At 37.7% G+C, this 9164-nt stretch overlaps 1 pseudogene; it reads left to right on the top strand.

Moving 5' to 3' along the window:
* Positions 1 to 744: 744 nt before the first annotated feature.
* On the top strand, positions 745 to 8310 carry LOC102402427 (annotated as a pseudogene).
* The last annotated feature ends 854 nt before the right edge of the window (positions 8311 to 9164 follow it).

Here is a 9164-nt window from a genome sequence, read left to right as displayed (position 1 = left end):
CTAGAACTAATATAAAGGCACAGTTGCAGAAACTTTTTAAAATCAGATTTACCGGATAAGTACAAAAAAAAAAAAAATGCGGTGTGAAAGATGAAACAGAAAAAGTGCCTTCTAAGGTAGACAGAGCAGCTTGGACTTTAACTTACAAAATTAAGGCCAGTTGAGTTGCTTAAGATCACATTAGTCAGGGACAGCAGGACTACAAGCTGTGTTTTGTCTGCTGTGCATCCTCTATCAGCGTTCGGAAGCTAACAGCTGGAAGTCAGTTTAGAAGTATCAGGTTCAGCCCTCCTTATCGCTTCTTTTCCTAGAAAAACAAAGATTAGTAAGGCAGAAATGGTGAATTGGTTTACACACGACCTGATTAGTGACAGAAACAGGTTTCCTAACCTCCTAACTCCAAGGCCAATGTTTTTTCTACAACTGAATACTTGTCTACTCAAAGGTTCCAGTTTGGCAAAATTTGATCCTATGAGAAACTAAGGTTATTGTCATTTTCTCCTTTTTGTTACCAGAAATTTCTTATGATCCTTTGAAAACTTAAAAGGAACCAATGACATGATGGTGGCTCGGGAGGAGGTGGACGGGATCAGTGAAAGAGAACAGCATCGGGTACAGAAGAGCATTTACCACTGATACCGTTTAGAATTGTCAGCATGTGGTAATAATAAAAGCAAGATCATATTTTGGTCAGTTTTATTACATTTTCCAATTTAAAACAACGCACTGTCTTACTGCCAACACATGGAGTGGCAATTCAAAGCTGTGCCAGTAGTAGAACATGTTTCTCTGGGCTCTGGAAAGCACAAAAAGGACAAAAGAAGCAAATACATCCAAGCAGTAAATTACACCCAATGTAAAATGATCTCCACTTCCCAATAAGAAGACCCTACAAATAAAAAATTTTGGCTCCCTTGACAATATAACATTTTAGGACTGTAAATGAAACAGTAAAATCACTCCATAAAAGTAGAATTTGTTCATTTAGTTATATATGTATTTTAAATTACTTGTGTCAGTTCAGTTCAGTTCAGTCGCTTAGTCATGTCCAACTCTTTGTGACCTCATGGACCGCAGCACGCCAGGCCTCCCTGTCCATCGCCAACTCCTGGAGCTTGCTCAAATTCATGTCCATTGAGTCAGTGATGCCATCTAACCATCTCATCCTCTGTCCTCCCCCTTCTCCTGCCTTCAATCTTTCCCAGCATCAGGGTCTTTTCCAATGAATCAGGTGTATGAAGTAAAAATCATGTAAAATGACAATAAACATAGCAATTTTAAAACACTGAATTTTTCCCCATCCTTACACTGCACAAAACTATTTATTCAAGCTCTTCACATGCAACCTTGATAGCATTGCCTCCCTAATCACTAGAACCACTGAACAGTTTCCACAGTATGTAATCTTCATTTCCTTCTAAATTACTACATATTTCACATTTTATTTGAATCTCTGTAGGAAGCTATCTCCAGAAATTTTACACAAGACAAAATTAGTCATTCCCATAAACTCTAAAAAATTTGTTTAAATTGGAGTATAATTGCTTTACAATGTTGTGTTAGTTTCTCCTGTACAACAACATGAATCAGCCATCAGTTCAGTTCAGTTCAGTCACTCAGTCGTGTCCGACTCTCTGCGACCCCATGAACCACAGCATACCAGGCCTCCCTGTCCATCACCAACTCCCAGAGTTCACTCAAACTCATGTCCATTGAGTCAGTGATGCCATCCAGTCATCTCATCCTCTGTCATCCCCTTCTCTTCCTGCCCTCAATCTTTCCCAGCATCAGGGTCTTTTCAAATGAGTCAGCTCTTTGCATCAGGTGGCCAAAGTATTGGAGTTTCATCTTCAACATCAGTTCCCCCAATAAATACCCAGGACTGATCTCCTTTAGGATGGACTGGTTGGATCTCCTTGCAGTCCAAGGGACTCCACAAGACTCTCTCCAACACCACAGTTCAAAAGCATCAATTCTGTGGTGCTCAGCTTTCTTCACAGTCCAACTCTCACCTCCATACATGACTACTGGAAAAACCATAGCCTTGACTAGACGGACCTTTGTTGGCAAAGTAATGTCTCTACTTCTTAATATGCTATCTAGGTTGGTCATAACTTTCCTTCCAAGGAGCAAGCATCTTTTAATTTCATGGCTGCAGTCACCATCTGCACTGATTTTGCAGCCCAGAAAAATAAAGTCAGACACTGTTTCCACTGTTTCCCCATCTGTTTGCCAAGAAGTGATGGGACCGGATGCCATGATCTTAGTTTTCTGAATGTTGAGATTTAAGCCAACTTTTTCACTCTCCTCTTTCACTTTAATCAAGAGGCTCTTTAGTTCCTCTTCATTTTCTGCCATAATTGTGGTGTCATCTGCATATCTGAGGTTAGTGATATTTCTCCTGGAAATCTTGATTCCAGCTTGTGCTTCCTCCAGCCCAGAGTTTTTCATGATGTACTCTGCATAGAAGTTAAATAAGCAGGGTGACAATATACAGCCTTGACGTACTCCTTTTCCTATTTGGAACCAGTCTGTTGTTCCATTTCCAATTCTAACTATTGATTCCTGACCTGTATACAGGTTTTTCAAGAGGCAGGTCAGGTGGTCTGGTATTCCCATCTCTTGAAGAATTTTCCACAGTTTATTGAGATCCGCACAGTCAAAGGCTTTGGCATAGTCAATAAAGCAGAAATAGATGTTTTTCTCGAACTTTCTTGCTTTTTCAATAATCCAGCAGATGTTGGCAATTTGATCTCTGGCTCCTCTGCCTTTTCTAAAACCAGCTTAAACATCTTGGCCCCTCCCACTCGAGCCTCCCTCCCACCCCCACCATCCCACCCCTCTACATCATGACAGAGCACTGAACTGAACTCCCTGTGCTATACAGCAGCTTCCCACTAGTTATCCGTTTTACAAATGGTAGTATACATATGTCAGTGCTATTATTTCAATTTTTCCCACCCTCTCCTTCTCTCTGCTGTGTCCACAAGTCTATATTTCTGCCCTGCAAATAGGTTTATTGGTACCATTTTTCTAGATTCCATATGTATTTGATAATATACAATATTTGCTGTTTTCTTTCTGACTTAATTCTCTCTGTATGACAGACTCTAGGTTCATCCGCAACACTACAAATGACCCAATATCATTCTTTTTCATGGCCGAGTAACATTTCCCTGTTATATGCCCAACATATTCTTTACCCATTTATCTGCCAATGGACATTTAGGTTGCTTCCATGTCCTGGTTATTGTAAATAGTGCTGCAATGAACACTGGGGTGCATGTGTCTTTTTGAATTATGATTTTCTCAGGGTATATGACCTGTAGTGGGAATGCTGAGTCATATGGTAGTTTTATTCAAAGTTTCTTAAGGAACCTCCATACTGTTCTATACAGCAGTTGTATCAGTCTACATTCCCATCAACAGTACAAGAAGGATCATTTCTTGACATCTTCTCCAGCATTTATTGTTTGTAGATATGTCATGATTAAGTGGAGATTACACCAAGGATGCAAGGAATCATCAATATATGCAAATAAATCAATGTGATAAAACCATACTAGCAAATTGAAAGACAAAAAATATAATAATTTCAATAGATGCAGCAAATGCTTTTGACAAAATTCAAATCCATTTAGCTGTCAAAAAATTGGGCATAGAAGCAACTTATCTCAACATAATAAAGGCCATATATGACAAACCCACATTGAAAATTATTCTCAATGGTAAAAACCTGAAAGTATTTCCTCTAAGATCACAAACAAGACAAGGCTGCTCACTCTCACCATTATTATTTGGCATAGTTCTGGAAGTCCATAGTTCTGGAAGTTCATGGCAATCAGAGAAGAAAAAGAAATAAAAGGAATCCAGATTGGAAAAGAAGAAGCATAACTGTTCCTGTTTGCAGATGACATGATACTATATACAGAAAATTCTAAAGATGGCATCATAAAACTACTAGAGCTAACCAGTGAATTCAATAAAGTCACAGGATACAAAATTAATACACAGAAATCTTTTGCTTTCCTATACACTAACGGCAACAAATCAAAAAGAGAAATTAAGGAATAATCCCATTCAACACATCAAAAAGAATAAAATACTTAGAAATAAATATACCTAAGGAGAAAAAAGATCTGTATGCAGGAAACAGTGAAAGAAATCAAAGACAACACAAAGAGATGAAGAGATATACCATGTCTTTGGATTGGAAGAATCAATATTGTGAAAATAATTATACTACCCAAAGCAATCTACAGATTAATGCAATTCTTATCAAATTACCAATGGAATTTTTCACAGAAATCGAATAAAAATTTTATAATTTTAATGAAAACACAGAAGACCCCCAATAGCCAAAGCAATCTTGAGAAAGAAAAATGGAGCTGGAGGAATCAGCCTTCCTGACTTCAGACTATACTACAAAGCTACAATAATCAAGACAGTGTGGTGCTGGCACAAAAACAGAAATATAAATCAATGGAACAGGATAGATAGACTAGAAATAAACCCACACACCTATGGACACCTTACCTTTGACAAAAGAGGCAAGAATACACAATGGAGAAAATAGAGCCTCTTGAATAAATGGTGCTGGGAAAACTGGACATCTATATGTAAAAGAATGAAATAGAAGACTTCCTAACACCATACACAAAAATAAATTCAAAATGGATTAAAAACTTAAACGTAAGGCCAGAAACTATAAATCTCTTAGCAGAAAACATAGGTAGTACACTCTTTGACATAAATTGCAGCAAGATCTTTTTTGACCCACCTCCTGGAGTAATGGTAATAAAAACAAACAGGACCTAATTAAACTTAAAAACTTTTGCACAGCAAAAGAAACCATAAACAAGATGCAAAGACAGCCTTCAGAGTAGGAGAAAATATCTGAACATGAAGCAACTGACAAAGGATTAATCTCCAAAATATACAAGCAGCAAATGCAGCTCAATAAAAAAACAAAAACAGACATTTTAATTAGAGAAATGCAAGCCCATATACTTTTAAATAGTGACTTGCATTTTATTTTGTTTTTAGTTTTTACTGTAGTTGAAAATTTTTTGCTGGAAAGTTTTACTGTATTGCTTTTTAAAGTGACTTTTGAAAGGCTTATTTTAAGCAATATCCAACCTTGAAATTGTGCGATTAGACTCCAAGGAATAATTACTAAATCCTTGAATATCATGCCTCCATTTTAACCTAATCTGTAAATGACCTCACCTTATCTTTGGGCATAGAAGTTAAATCATTCAGTCTCAAGCTGGCATTAAGAAGAAAGCAATGGCACACAGTGCTGTGGGAGAACATAAAGATCTCTCTGCTTTCACTTTAAGAGTATTAACAGTAAATTTGATAAGAAAGATTTGGACTAATAAATGAAAACAAATCCAAATACCTGTAGAATAGACTATGTTGTGAAAACTTTGACTGTTGATTAAATTATTTACTTTTAATTTTTAGGCTAGGCAGAGTATTAGAATTTTTAAAAATGAGAGAAATGTAACTCTTATCTTTAGCCTTCTATGGCACCTTGAGCAATTCAACTAGACTTGTTGGGTTTATTTTCTTAACTGTAAAATGAGATGCTCAAATCCCAGGTTCCTATAAAATTCTATGAAGATGACATTTTAAAAAGTTATGTGAAAAAGACATCTGAATTTAACTATCTGTCAAAATACATATTCAGAGTACATGAACCATCTAAAAAGCAAAAAAAAAAAAAGGGGGAGAACAATTCATATTTTTAACAATAAGTAAAGACTTGAAAAGGCACTTCAGAAGAAAAGGACATTCATATTTCCAATAAGCACATGAAAAGATGCTCATCTTTGGTCATAAGAAATGCAAACTGAAAATGCAATGTGGTAAAACTGCATCCCACTAGGATGATTTTTTTTTTTTTATTACCAAGTATTTGCAAAGACATAGAGCAAATGGAACTAATGGGAATGTAAAGTGGTACAGCCATCTCATAAAACTGTCAGTATCTGCTAAAGCTGAACATGATCCAGCACTTCCACTCTTAGGTGTATGTCAAACAACATAAAATATTCATAGCAGCTTTAGGCATAACAGAAAAATCTAGAAACAACCTCAATGTCCATCAGTAGTAGAACAAGTAAACTAATTGTAATGTTATATACTGAAACTTATATACAATTATGAAAAAGACTGAATTACTGCTACATTCAACAGCATGCATGAATCTCAGAGACATTAACAATGTGCAAAAGAAACCAGACACAAAAGAATATTTCATTTACATGCAGTTCAAAGACAAGCAAAATTAATCTTTGGTGACACAAATCAAAATAGTGGTTACCTTTGGGAGCAGAATACTGATTGGGAGACTGAAAATGTTTTAAATTTTGATTTAGGTTGTAGTTGTATGGTTTTATTCATTTATAAGAGTGCATTAAGCTTTATTATACCTATTGTCAATTAAAATAGATTTGTAAAAATTTATCATTTTACAGTATTATATGATATCATATGAATTATAAGATGATTGCTGCTTGACAGGAAATCTATGACAACCTAGATGGTGTGTTAGAAAGCAAAGACATCACTTTGCCAACAAAGGTGCATATAGGCAAGGCTGTGATCTCTCATAGTCATGTAGAGAGAGAGCTGGACCATAAAGAAGGTAGAGTACTGAAGAACTGATGTTTTCAAACTGTGGTGCTGGAGAAGACTCACGAGTCCCTTGGACAGCAAGAAGATCAATCTTGAAAGAAATCAACCCTGAATACTCATTGGAAGGACTGATACTGAAGCTGGAGCTTCAATACTTCGGCCACCTGATGTGAACAGCTGACTCACTGGAAAATACTCTGATGCTGGGAAAGATTGAAGGCAGAAGGAGAAGAGGGCAACAGAGGATGAGATGGTTAGATGGCATCACTAATTCAATGGACACGAGCTTGGGTAAACTCTGGAATATGGTGAGAGACAGGGAAGCCTGGCATGCTGCAGATCAGGGGGTCTTGAAGAGTCAGACACAACTTGGCAACTGAACAATAACATGATGTCAAAAAATTCACTCCCCAAATTTTTATGAGTGAAAAAAGATAGATCTGAAGTTTGCTAACTAATTCAGTAAGGATCAGGTCTGCAAGTCAAGATTCCCAATCCAGAGAAAATAGCCCCATTGGGATGAAGCCCTAAGGCATCATCAAGAGTAACAAGAGATTGGTGACAACTTTGATGACATGAACCTCTCTGAGTGCCTCCTCCATGACATCTACACCTATGGTTTTGAGACACCTTCTGCCATCCAGCACTGAACCATTCTTCATTTTATCAAGGACTATGATGTGACTGCTCAAGCCCAATCTGGGATTGGTAAAATGGCAACCTTTGCCATATCAATTCTGCAACAGAATGAATTGGATGTAAAACCACCAGGCCTTGGTCCTAGCAGCCATTCAGAGTTGGCTCAGCAGATACAGAAGGAAGTCACAGCTTTAGGAGATTATATGGGCACCCCCTGCCACGCCTCCATTGGGGGTACACCCACTGTGAGTACTAATGTGTGTGCTGAGGGGCAGAAGTTACAAGTAAAAGCTCTCATTTCACTGTGGGTACCCTAGGCCATAGGTTTGATATGCTTAACCAGAGACACCTTTCTCTCAAACACATCAAGATATTTATAAGAGATAAAGTTGATGAAATGATTAAGGACCAGAAGATCTATGACATATTCCAAAAGCTTAATAGCAAAACTCAGGTGGTTCTGCTGTCAGCTACAATGCCTTCCAGTGTGCTTGAAGTGACCAAGAAGTTTATGAGGGATTCAATTCAAATTCTTGTCAAGAAAGAAGAGTTGACACTGGAGGGTATCCACCAATTCCACATCAATGTGGAATGAGAGAAGTGGAAATCAGACTCACTGTGTGACTTAAACAAAACCTTGACCATTACACAGGCTGTCATCTTCAACACCTGAAAGAAGGCCCACTGGTCCACTAAGAAGATGCAAACCTGAGACTTCACTGTCTCTGCCATGAGCAGAGATATGAACCAAAAAATGAGATGTAACCATGAGGGAGTTCCCCTCTGGCTCTAGCAGAGTATTGATTACCACTGACCTACTGGCTAGAGGTATCAATGTGCAGCAGGCTTCCTTAGTCATAAACTATGACCTTCCCACCAACAGGAAAAAGTGCGTCCATATAATCAGTCATGGTGAACGTTTTGGTCGTGATAGTGTGGCTATTATATGGTGACAGGCCTTGGAGACAACTTCTGCAACACCTCTAATGAAGAGCTGGTCCTCAGTGTAGCTGACCACATCTGACAGCAGCTCCCCAGCCAGCAATCGACCTTGGGGGACCAAGGAGCAGCCAGAAGGGGGAGGAAGGGAGCCAAGGCCCAGACATCTTGCCATTTTTTTTTCTTTGAATAAATGTTGCTTTTTGAGGCAAAAAAAAGGAACCATGAATATGCTGGACACCCTTTTCTTTGGGGGAGGCCCAAAAACACTAATCACTTTCCCTAACCTAGTCAGCCTCTGGACTCCAGAGGCTCTCTCCACCCTAACTGAACTCTCTGGAAATTGTTCAAGAGTGGGGAGGGGGCTCTAAGCTGTCACTCATTTCACATGCTGGACCAAATCTGGAGGGAGGGCACCTGCGTTAGCTGGGCAGGGGATCACCCCAGTTGACAGAGGTGGCCCCTGTTATATTGATTTGTATAGTACCCATTCGTATATACCAATTCAGGAAATCAATTAAATGAGTTGGAAATTAAATGACTTAGAAACTGAAAAAATATATTATTTTAATTACTATTTCTTCAGTTTAATTTAAGTATCAAATTTAATATTTTATTTTTAAATCGAATGTTTAGTATGTGATCCCATTTTCCTAAAATTATTTCTACTTATATAGCCAAACATGCAATATTCACAAAATATTCACCAAATGTTAATGATTTTTTCCAGATGGTGAAATTGAGAGAAAAACTTATTTTTGTCATGGACTTTTCTATATTGTTTGATTTTTTTTATAATGGAATGTATAATTTTAACAAACATCATAGAGCCATTATGCTTTAAGAAAAATGAATAAAGCTATATTGATAACATGCCTGGCGACTGGCCCTGGGAAAGATAATCAACAGAGTTTGGGTAACTCAACATTGGCAACAAAACC

Source organism: Bubalus bubalis, chromosome 7 (assembly GCF_019923935.1).
Source record: "Bubalus bubalis isolate 160015118507 breed Murrah chromosome 7, NDDB_SH_1, whole genome shotgun sequence".
NCBI lineage: Eukaryota > Metazoa > Chordata > Mammalia > Artiodactyla > Bovidae > Bubalus > Bubalus bubalis.
Note: the sequence above shows the minus strand (reverse complement) of the source record. Positions and strands in the feature narration are given on the sequence as shown.